The 12,162-nt window shown below is 44.9% G+C and overlaps 1 long non-coding RNA gene across 1 annotated transcript; it reads right to left on the bottom strand.

Moving 5' to 3' along the window:
* Window positions 1–577: 577 nt before the first annotated feature.
* Window positions 578–11,565, bottom strand: LOC110340230. The gene is made up of 2 exons (XR_005880871.1): window positions 11,185–11,565; window positions 578–924 (listed from the first exon to the last, which is right to left on the bottom strand). It is a non-coding gene; the product is annotated as an uncharacterized LOC110340230 (long non-coding RNA).
* Window positions 11,566–12,162: the final 597 nt, after the last annotated feature.

The raw sequence follows: 12,162 nt of genomic DNA on the forward strand, positions 1-12,162 counted from the left end.
AGAAAACTGGGGCTTATTTTTGTACAAGTTATTAGGAAGCATTTGTTTTTTTTTCTTTCTCTGTCTAACAACACCTAATGGTGAGCTATTTGTGCATCTGATATTCTCTCTCAATCCAACTGAATTAAAAATGTGACCAGCCGGGCGTTGGTGGCGCATGCCTTTAATCCCAGCACTCAGGAGTCAGAGGCAGGTGGATCTCTGTGAAAAACTTTGTCTCAAAAAACAACAACAACAAAAAAGAATGTGTGCATGTGCCTTTAAGTTACTCAAAAATTTTTTATAGGGGTAGAAATGTGAACCTAGAACACACCTAGAACTCACAGGCCCTGGACTGAATTCTAAAACCCTTGGACTTTTATGTCCATTATCTCATTCTTGACAGTAATTCAGTGAGGCAAGGATGTTCTAGGGATGCAGGAAATGAGGGGCTGTGCTGGGGCCACCAGAGGTCAGCATCCTTTCTCTCCAAAGCAGCAGATAGTGAGTCTGCAGTCTATGTGGACTGATGCAACCACTCAGCAACTCCATTCACTGGAAAGACTGCCATAGACAATATACATGTGAATGAGCACACTGGTGTTCCAATAAAACTTTATTTGTGGACACTGAAAATTGAAGTCAGATCATTTTCATGAATTCCAAATGAGACTTCGTTCTTGGTTATTTCTTTTTATTTTTAACCATTGAGAGACGTTAAAGTCACTCTCAGTTTATGACAGGACTGGCCCACTCTGAACTGCAGTTTGCCAACCCTTTGTCATGAGAACAGCGTCCTGAATTAGGAAGGGCGGTTAAAGGGCTCTGACTTAATTGGCTCTGCTTTCGTGGATGGAATCTGATGCCACCAGAAGTTGGGTCACTTTGCTGTGGTCTGATGGGACGAACACCCTCATAGTTCCGTGCACTTCACACCGAAGGGCTCTGCTTAAAATAAAAGCAAATGAGATGCCAATTAAAGAGATAGCTGTGAAAGCTGCTCAGCAGTCCGCCCAGGATGAGAACAACCCATGCTTAGCTGGCCACCGCTTCTGCAGACTGCTCTTGGCTCACTTTCAGAACTCTTGAGAAATGGTAACTGGTTACACAGAACTTGTTCCAAGCAACAGCCAGGGTGACTTTTGCTCTGTTACTTCCTGGCACTACTGGCAGTTTAACTCTTCCTCTGTCTGAGCCATGAAATCCACAAAGTAAGGGAAATAAATAGATCTTTACCTAGAATACTTTATTCCTCTCTCTCTCTCTCTCTCTCTCTCTCTCTCGTCTGTCTCTCTCCTCTACACACACATACATACACACATACACACACACACACACACACACACACACACAAAGAAAGTACTTTATTAAGTATCTTGGCCTTCTCCAGAATTTTTAACTGAATTAAGTTTCTTTCCGGGACTCATTCAAGTGAGTTTTGTTTCCCTCCATAGAAAGCTCATTTCTTCATCTTCAGGTTGGCATACACTTCTTATAACCAGCTTGACCCATCCAAAAATAGACCACAGCCATCAGGCTCAGCTTCTCAGGCAACTCCAGCAAATAGCTTTGGTGCATCATGACCACAGGAAGACAGCGGCTCTCACTTCCTTCTGTGTGCTTGAACTCTGTGTTTTCCTGGCCACTTTCTAGTCTGCTTTCCGTTACTTGAATAGGGACAAAGCACCAAGGGGTAGGAGTGGCAGAGCAGCTGACCCAGAAGTCACAGCTGAGAGAGTAAATGCAGTCACAGTCTGTACCCACAAGGGACATGCTGTGTCAGAGCGTCTGCGAGTACGTGCGTGTGTGTGTGCGTGTGCATGCGTGTCTATCTATCCATTATCAACACACCTGCGGACTTGTAGAGAAAAGAGAGGGGTAGTTAAACCCTTGTAGAAAGGAGAACAGAACCAGCCAGCCAGATGAGACAGCATCGCTCCATCTTACCCCGTGGGCAGAGAATGACACGTTCTACACTCTCTGTCTTCTTCTCTGGACTGCTTCCTTTCAGGGACTGTCTCTGTCATTGTGGTCTCTCTGTCCTAAGTCGTCAACCGGAGGAGGGGCAGGATACAGTCTCCATCTGCTGCCCTGTCCCCTCGTTTGTGCTCCTGCGTCCAATCTCCACAGCTCCAGAGCAGAACATGCCACCTGGCCAGGAGTTGCACTAGGTCAGTGAGCACCTTCTGGGCTCCCCTCCTAACCTGGAGCCTGGAGCCCAGGGAGCATGTGTCCCTGTGTTGGGGATAGCTTAATAACACATTCAAAAGGCTAGTGAAAATGAAGCAGTTTTAGTACACCATTCTGCAAACAGGGACATCACCATGGGGACAGGAGCGTGTTGATTGACACAAGACTGTGCTTTTTTAAAGTCTCCCCCGCCCTCAGCCCTGCCCTGTCTTTCAAGTCCAGAGCTTGCTCCCACCCCGCCCCCATCCCAAATGTCCCATCTTGTCGGTGTATGACACACAACCTTATTCTAATGAATAATTTGGGACTCAAGACTGCCCCCATCTCTAATTATGGACTTGATCATTAGCAGACTACCTGCAACTTTCCAACTCTCGGAGTTCTGCCATAAGCAAACACCAGGCATCAGCTAGGGGAGAGAGGGACCTAGTATCTCCTGCTCATCTGTAACTCTCCTACGATCTACACACACCTCGTATTGAAAATGAACCATAATAATCTGTGTCGTATACTTGGTCCATCACCAGATGCCAGGCCCCAGAAAAATGCCTGTCACACAGCAGTAGAAAGTGCTGAGAGAGTAAGCCTGGCTTCACACTCCTTAATGAAGATCTGGTATTAGTCCTTGAAAGGCCTGCTGCCGTGATGGGAGGTTGTACTTCACAAATTCTATTTCTATCTCCAGTGAGGCAAAAACATTAAGAACTGTGGGATCTGTGTTGGAGAAAGAAAAAAAAATGGTGCCAGGCAGTAATGGTGCACATCTTTAATCCCAGCACTTGGGAGGCAGAAGGTAGTAAATCTCCAAGTTCAAGACCAGCCTGGTCTACAGACTAAGTTCCAGGACAGTCAAGGCTACATAGAGAAACACTGTCTTGAAAAACCAATCAAGAAGAAAAAGAAGGAGGAAAAAAAAAGAAGAAAAGAAAGGAGCCCAAACCTCCTGGGGAGGAAGCAGAGCAATAGACACTGGAGTTGTTTCCTTATTTGTGCTCAGGACAGTGGAAGCACTCAGCTGGCAAGAGTATGTGGTTTTCCTAAGACCTCTCTCAGACGGGTCAGTAGAGAATGCTGCAATGACTTCTGGATTTACCAGCATGATTTCTGAGAGGACCTTCAAAAGTAGCCAGGAAAATGAAATAAGGAACAAATTGCAAAAGCCAAAAACTGGCCCACAAGGCATTTTGGTCCTCTCCAGGTTCTTTACCCCCGAAATGGGCAACATTGCCATGTTCCCCAACCTACTCTCCTAACTTGAAATGCGTGGCCTGGTACATTTGGTGTTGTTGCTCAATTTGGGCATTTCCTCCAACTGTTACTTTCAACATTTACTGAGCATATACTGTGTGACAGACAAAGGACAATATGCATTCTAAATGCCCCTGTCTGCTTGCAATAAATTGGCATAAGGCAGAAAAAATTACTTTGTAAGGTTGGGAAATCACTATAGTATGGGGGTTTAACTGGACCTTAAAGACTGAATAGAAAGCAGTGACCATAGCAAGTCTTTCTCTGTCCCACCAGCCAGCTCTCAAATAACCACACAGAGACTTATTATTAATTATGAAAGTTTAACTGATAGCTTAGGCTTATTTCTAAATAGTTCTTATGATTCAATTAATCCATTTCTATTAATTTACATGCTGACACATGGCTCATGGCTTGTTACCTCATCTCCCACATGTCATGATTCCTTCATGTCAACTCGCAACTCTACCTTTCTTCCCAGCATCCTCTGTGTTTGGAAATCCTGCCTAGTTATTGGCCACTCAGCTCTTTATTAAACCAATCAGAGTGACACATCTTCACAGAATACAAAAAGATTATTCCACAACAAGTGAGGAAGGGTGGAAGAAAGAATCTGGGAGGAGGAACTGTCTTAGGGTTCTGTTACTGTGTAGAGATGCCATGACTATGGCAACTCTTTTCTTCCCTGCTCCCCCCATGGCAGCTCTTATAAAGGCAAACATTTAATTGTGGTAGCTTACAGTTGAGAGGTTTGGACCATTATCATCATGGCAGGAAGCAAGGCCACATGCAAGCAGACAAGGTGATGGAGAAGGAGCTGAGAGTTCTTACATCTTGACTCATAGGAAACAGGAAGTGGTCTGTCTCACTGGGCATGGTTTGGGCATATATGAGACCTCAAAGCCCACCTCTGCAGTGACATACTTCCTCCAACAAGACCACACTTACTCCAACAAAGCTGCACCTCCTAATAGTGCCACTCCCTTTGGGGGGCATTTTCTTCAAACCACCACAGGGACCTTTGGACCCTTCCAGACTGGACATTCACAGCATTATCCACATTTGCTTACAGGGAACTGGTTGCTGGAGCAGATGAAGAGGGACAGGTCTTGCTGTGATGAGACCTCGCTCACAGTGTGGTGGAAAGAGAACCCAAACTAGAAGCACAAGGACACCACAACTGCTCACAGAAGAAAAGGCCATTCATGGCTGACAGGCCCATGACATTTGCAACCAGGAGGTTTGTTCATAGCAGGCACCCAACGAATTCCTACTTGTCCATTGAAAGAAAATTAACAGAACAAGGAAATTCCACAAGTCTTATCAAATGCATACACACCTTGATTATTAGGATAATAAAGATTCATTCTTTGCATTTAGCTCTGAACTAAAAAATAATGAATTCCTTATCACTGTGACATGAACAGTAAGTAGATCTTACTGATTTGAGAAACTACGTGTAGGTGTTGAATGAAAAAATAATAATAATGCAGAGTTCAGTCATGGGGGTTTCACCCAAAAGTGAAACCCTGATGAAGGACCTTGGTCAGATCACAGTATAACTGATGCTCAGTAACACATTGTAATGACTATAAATTATTAATATGATTCTGTGGGGAGCCGCCCCCCACATTCTCCGTTACAAGATGGCGCCGACACCCGTTGTCAGTTGGAGTAAACAACCTTGGTGCACATGTGCCTGCTACTTTTCCATTCCTTACTCTCTGCCTCTCCCGTGGCGTCATATGGGCTGACGAGCAGGAGCCAGTCAGGAGATGACACGTCCGAGGCGGGGACTGCTGAGCTATATAAGGGTTGGGCTTTTCGCTCCCTGGGTCTCCGCTCTGTAAGCTTATGCTCTCCCTCTCAAGACGCATTAAAGCTGTTCTGCAGAAGGATCCTAAGTGTGCCGCGTCGTTCTTGCTGGCGAGACGGTAGCGCGGGACATGATTCAATTGTTAGACTGAACTAAATCACTAGAGTGTTTTAAAATCAAAACGATCTCTTGGGTTGGAAAGGTGACTTAGCAATCAAGATCCTGCAGGTCTAAGGACTGGAGCTTGGGTCCTGACATCTACATAACAAGCCAGACATGGTTCCTAGCACACCAGTAACCAAGCACTGAATGAGGGAAGACAGGAGGATTATTGCATCTTGAAGGCTGCCAGCCTAGCTGAAAGCTAAAGCTCCAGATTCAGTGAGAGCCTCTGCCTCAAAGGAAAAAGGCAGAGAGTATCAGAAGGACTCCCTCTGGTCTCCACACCTACACACAACATACCCCATGCATACACCAGATACAAATACCGACAGACACAATAAACTTGAGTCATACAAGAATAAATTGGTTAAATATTGCAAAATATGGTAGGCATAACTTGGCTCTTGAGTTTGTGTGTACTGAATTTGGCAACTAGTCTTCCAGCTTTTTGGTTAGTTTACTAGATGTCAAGATATTAGTAAAATAAAAATACACACAAGACCTACTGTATGGTCAGGAACACTTTCTATATTTATCACTTCACTGATCAATTTTTGAGGAGAAAATATTGGTAGCAGAAACTTCAGTCTTAAGGGGGAGGGGAGGAGAATCTGAGCAATTGAGACATCTACAGCAAAGCCCCTGCTCCTGAGGCTCAGGGAACATTATGGAAGACGGGCAAAAAGGTTGTAAAGGCCAGAAGATCAGGACGTCTCTGAGCCAGTATCTTCTGGACATGGCAGGGATGCTGATCCCATGAACTCTCAACAATATGGCTGCCTTACAGGACCATACCCGTTGACACACCAACATGGATGGGAATATTTCACAAGGCCCTATCCCTAGAGGAAAAGCTACAAGCAGTGAATGGCTGTGGAAGGAGAAGACTCCACTTCTCCATGGACAAGTCCCAATAGGTTTCAATTCTGAGTGGGAAGTCCTAAGCACATAAACATATGGGACACTAACTGAACTCAGTAGGTCATATATGTGAGAGTAGATGCTTAGGTGTGTATAACAATAATAATTATAGAAGAGGTCATTAATTCAAGAGTATTTCTTATGCAGACACAAGGACCTTGATATATAGCACACACACTTTTAAAAAGTCAGGTGATCCCAGCACTTGTGAGGTAAAGACAAGCATATATCTGTGAGTTCAAGACCAGCCTGGTTTACATAATGAGTTCCAGGACAGCTGGAACTATGTAGCGAGACCTTGTCTTAACAAAACAAAACAAACAAACACACAAGTCAGGTGTGACCTATAACCCCAGTTCTGAGAGGAAGGAAGAGACAGGAGGATCACTGGACTGTAACTTGTATTCTTCCTGCCAGCAGCCTGGGCCCCATAGCTGCTTTAGCCCCCAAATAACACGAGAGACACTATATTAATTATGAAGCTGTTGGCCATTTGCTATTGTCTCTCATTAGCTAGCTATGACTTAATTATTGACCCATAATTGCTAATATATATTGGGTTTTATAGACAAGGTTTCTCTGTATTGTTTTGGAGGCTGTCCTTGAACTCACAGAGATCTGCCTACCTCTGCCTCCCGAGTGCTGGGATTAAAGGTGTGCACCACCAACGCCCTGCCTAATATATATCTTTATAAGGACTTATCCTTCTGAGGATGCCCTCCTGAAGTGTTGTTTCCTTCCAGGAGATCACAGGGCGACCACTCTTTACTACATTTCCCAGAATCCTCCTAGATCCCTAGTCCCACCTATCTTGTTTCCCTATTGGCCAACAGTGCTTTATTTATACCAATCAGACAAACATATACACAGAAGGACTTTCCCCCATCACTGGGCTTTGGTGTGATCCTGCTTAGTTGAAAACCATAACCACCCTAGGTTCAATGAGAGACCCTCCCTATGGGGAATTAAGTGAAGAGTGGTAAAGAAGGACCCTGATGGCACTGTTTGGCCACTACATGTCCATGATTACATGCCTGTATACATCCTTGTATATACCACACACATGTATACAAGACATGAGCACAAATGCATACACCACACATGCACACACACGAGATTTCTATCACAACCCCTTGCTATTTCTATAACTAATACCCCTCAAAACTACACTCCCACCTCTTCACAAATACCTTGATATCATGAAGTACTCAAAATAATGGCATGTAGTTAGTCCATGGTTAGAAATGGAATCTTAAAGGAGCAACTAATGTGTAGATTTTTATAACCTCTGGCATGTATTGACAAATGGCTTTTTATGGAAGCCATGACTATTTGTGCTCCCACTGCAAACTTAGGAGGTTATCTCAGCAATTCTACCAGAGTTAGTGCTATCCTTTCTTAATCTTCTGTGAGCCTTAGATGGCACAGATGCTCATATCAAAGTATAATACCATTGCAATGATTTTGCATTTCTTTGTGAGCCTGTGTGAGCTGAAACATTTTTTAAGCCATTTATAATGCTTTTGTGACTGTTTTGCTCTGTAGTAGTATCTTGCCTTGCCAGTGAATTTGTGTTAGTTGCCACACCCCTTTAGGTATGGCTTTAGGTTCAGACATGACCTGAAGGTAGAGAAGCATGGGGTGGGCTCTCTCTCTTGGATTGTGGATCACATGGGTAGAGCAGAGACTATCTTCTGGAGTAGGAATGCTGTCATGGTTCTTTACTATTATCTGTATAAGTTGTTCCCCAATAAAACACCCATTTATCATTTATCTTGGGTCTACTGAACTCATTAAAACCCCACCTTCAATTACCGCCTAATGTGGGCACCATTTTGTTGCTAGAGTTTCTTCCTACCTGCCCCCACAGCCGCCTTTGAGCCCCAAATAAACACACAAAGACTTATATTAATTATTAAACTGCTGGCCAATGCCTAGGGATTCTTAATGGCTAGCTCTGCCTTAATTATAAACCCATAAGTACTAATCTATGTATTTCTACATGACCTTCTATTACCAGAGAACACCTGGTGCATCCTATCCTCCAGGTCTCCTCACAGGCTGCCTACCTTTCCCAGAATTCTCCTCATCTCCTAGTCCCATCTATCATCTTGCCTCTATTGGTCAAACAGTGTTTTATCCATCTACCAATAAGAGAAACATATATATACAGAAGGACATCCCCCATCACTGTTCATGTCCTTTGTTCAGATTGCTTGTGTTTCAGGTATTGCTTTGTTAGTTTTCCTAGAGTGAGTGAGTATTAGTATTGAGGCAGAGTCTCCCCAGCCTGTCCTGGAATTCACAATCCTCCTGCCTCAGCTTCGCAAGCAGTAGGATTACAAGCATGCACCACCACAACTTGCTCATTTTTTCTGTGATAAGTGGTCATCCTAACAGTACATTTGAGCCTATCATCAGTTCCTTCACATTACGAGCGTTTACTGGTCACCATGATGCTGCATCTTTGCGTGGCTCCAGGGAGCTGACATGCCTGGAGAATGAAGAAAATCCGGACATGGGAACACACAGAAAAGCAGGGATCTGGTGGGCTAGGCTATCTGATAGAGGGGCTGTAGCACCTAGACGCACCCTGTGTTTATTATATACAGTTGAGTAGGAAGGTAGAGTTATTGCATACAGATAAACAAGGAGGTGGGGTTATGATATACATCTGAACAAGGAAACAGGGTTAGCTAATTTCAGTAGAAGCATTCTCTGTAGGAGGGCAGTCTGTAGGCCACATATGTGTGTGGGGAAGCCATCATGGATATTTTTTATACAGTCAACATTCACACTTGGACCAGAGGATTGCTTTGCCATCCCTCTGAGCCTCACAGGGAGGGTAGGTTGCTGATTTCCCATGGGTCTGAGACTTTGGTACTGATATGGCCATGTAAAGCAACACATTCACTCAGGACTTCACTTATTCAGGGCTTCCTCCAACCCCTATGCCACAGTGCATTAGATGCAATAATCTAAGTGCTGGGAGATTCAGGAAATGACCCTTGTTTCCATGGAGTTCATATCCCAGTAGTATTTCAGAAATCTGATGCTGTTACAGTATCAGAACAGTGTGTGTGATTTTTAATAGCACTGCTCACATGAGAGCCCCGTGCAGTAAACTCTGAGCTTAGGACTCAGCTACGAGTCAGTCCCAGCAGTGTGTCAGCCCATGCTCAACCCCGCAACACACCACACACACACACCATTCTTTTCATTAACTTTCTTTAACCAGGAACCAGCTTAGCCCTGCTATCATGTCCTGATTGGGTTTTATGTCAACTTGACACAAGCTGGAGTCATCTGACAAGAAGGAACCACAATTGAGAAAAATACCTCCATAAGACTAGCCCTTGAGCGAGTCTGTAGAATATCATCTTAATTAATGATTGATGTGGGAGGCAAGTGGTCCTGGGGTGTATTTGAAAGCAGGCTGAACAAGCTAGTAAACAGCATTCTTCCACGGTATCTGTTTCAGTTCCTGCCTTGAGTTCCTGCCTTGGCTTCCCTCAATGGACTGTAACTCAGGATACATAAGCTAACTTTCTTCCCAAGTTGCTTTTGGGAAGGGTTTTATCACAGCAATAGAAATATAAGACACAACCCCTGCACAGATCAGTTACTAACCTTCACTACACTTCTCAAAGATTTTGCCTGAAGCTCCCACATGTCCTCCTCAACTGAAGCCAACCCCTAACAAGATCAGCTCTCTAAAGTCTAGCTAAGCCTTGGAATTAGTCAGAGCAGAGGAGAATTTATTCTTTAATATTTTGGCATAAACAAAAAAGCAAGCCAGAAATTGGCTGTCTTCCAAGATAGCCAAGAAGCAGGTCCTAACCAAAATGGGCCCCCAAGCCCAGCCACATCCAAGCTCCCCAAAGAATCCAAAACCTTCTTGTGCAGCAGGGTGGGCAAAGAGATCTTTTGACACCAGACCTACTATACTTCCTGTTCCAGAATCCCTGAGCTCGCCTCAGACACAGCAACCCAGGTATGTGCACAGGTGTATGTGTCTGCATGTAGATGTGAATATGTGTGCTTGTGTGCATGTGATCTGACACACTTCTGTTTTGTCTCCACCCACACTTTTGTGACATTAGCTATCTGTATCTTTTCCAGGGCACAGGATTTCCCATCTCATCCCTACTGCCAGTGCCCATCATCCCTCTGGTGCTACCTTCTCCAGCTCCATCTTCCCATCACCTCCTTTCAGATGTACCCCGCCCCTCCTTGTTCTCCACACTGTGAGTCTGTTCTCCATGATGCAGGCCCTTTGCCCACCCTCCCTCAGCCTCCACAATCTCCCTTCAGTGGTTTTCTCCCTCTCACCATCCAGTAACAATTATGGGTAAAAGAGCTTGCAGCCAGATCTGAAGACCCAGCTTCAATTCCCAGGATTCCAAACAAGAGAACAAATCCCAACAAGTTATACTCTGGCCTCTACATTTGTCCAGTGGCATACCACCTGTACACACACAGAGAGAGAGAGAGAGAGAGAGAGAGAGAGAGAGAGAGAGAGAGAGAGAGAGAGAGAGAGAGAGAGAGAGAGAGAGAGAGGATTTTTAAAGAATCCCTGAAAGAACCCATCTTGATTCCAAGTACTGAGTACCTCCTTGGAGAGAACAATTAGGGGTCTTGCTGAAGAATATTAAAGGCCTTCCCTGGGAATATTGGGACAATGGAGAACATTGGATCTCTTACTGGGGAGTATCCCAAGACTGTGCTGAGGTGGAGAACTCCTGGGAACCATGGCAACTCTAGGCACCATGGCAACCTCAATCCCTATCCCTATGTAGGACCTAGTGACAGGAGAGAGGCCTTGGGAAGAAGCAGCCTGCCAGGAGAGAGGTATGAGACTGCCATACCCATGAGGTGAGAGAGCAGGGTCAGAGAGTGAGGAGCTCCTGGAGAGGCTTCCAGTTCCCATGATGTCAGTCTCATCTTCCTTCAGTGTTTCCCTAGAGTCCGCCGACACTACCAACAGGTCCCACTTCTACTCCTGCTAAGGAGGCTTTTGTGTCTTACCACCAACCCGTTCTTGACTGAGATAACTTTCAACACAGCTGCCACATTGTCCCCAGCGCCCACTTCCCATTCTTTTCTCCTGCTGGAATCTGTTTGCCCGAGACTATTGATACAGTCACACAGCACACAGAGCCTTGTTCTTTCCTTGAACAAATGCTGCTTGGCGTGGTCCCAAAGACAACAAGCAGCAACTCATGACTTAATCACACAACAGGTGAGCCGCGCCTTGCCAACACTTACACTAACTTGTCTCAGACCCACTGGAATTCTTTGCCTGCTAGAGTTCCCCAGCAACAATCCTGACCGCATGGATTCATTTGTGGGATAGCCAGAAGTGTGTAGCACCTGTGGCCCCCAACAGCAGGAGGCATTCCAGCTGTGAGGGCGGAGCCCTGCGTAGGAGGAAGCATGGGCAGGATGTATTCCAAGGAGCACTCTTCAACAGGAACCACTTAGACCTTCTGAAATGAGATTAATGGTTCCCATGGCAACCGGTAAACCCAAGAGCCCTCAGAAGACTGGAGCATTCTTAAAACTCCTCTGAACAAAGGTTACCCACCCTCTGAAACAAGCTTCTTTCTGCCGCAAGCCAGCCTTTCTCCCTTTTACTTTTGGTTGAAAGTGAACATCTTCCACATTTTAGTATGACTTTGTCTACAACAAACCATCTGTTCTAGACTATACTGCTGTACTGGAAGGTGGGAAGTTTCAACCACTAACTATTCTAGAACTGTCTGTGAAGTACTGCTGTTTGGGAATGTGGACAATTATTTCATTCCTTATTGTTCCCTTTCTCTTTCCCTTTGCCTCTACTGGGC

Source organism: Mesocricetus auratus, unplaced genomic scaffold, assembly GCF_017639785.1.
Source record: "Mesocricetus auratus isolate SY011 unplaced genomic scaffold, BCM_Maur_2.0 Super-Scaffold_100013, whole genome shotgun sequence".
Taxonomy (NCBI): Eukaryota; Metazoa; Chordata; class Mammalia; order Rodentia; family Cricetidae; genus Mesocricetus; species Mesocricetus auratus.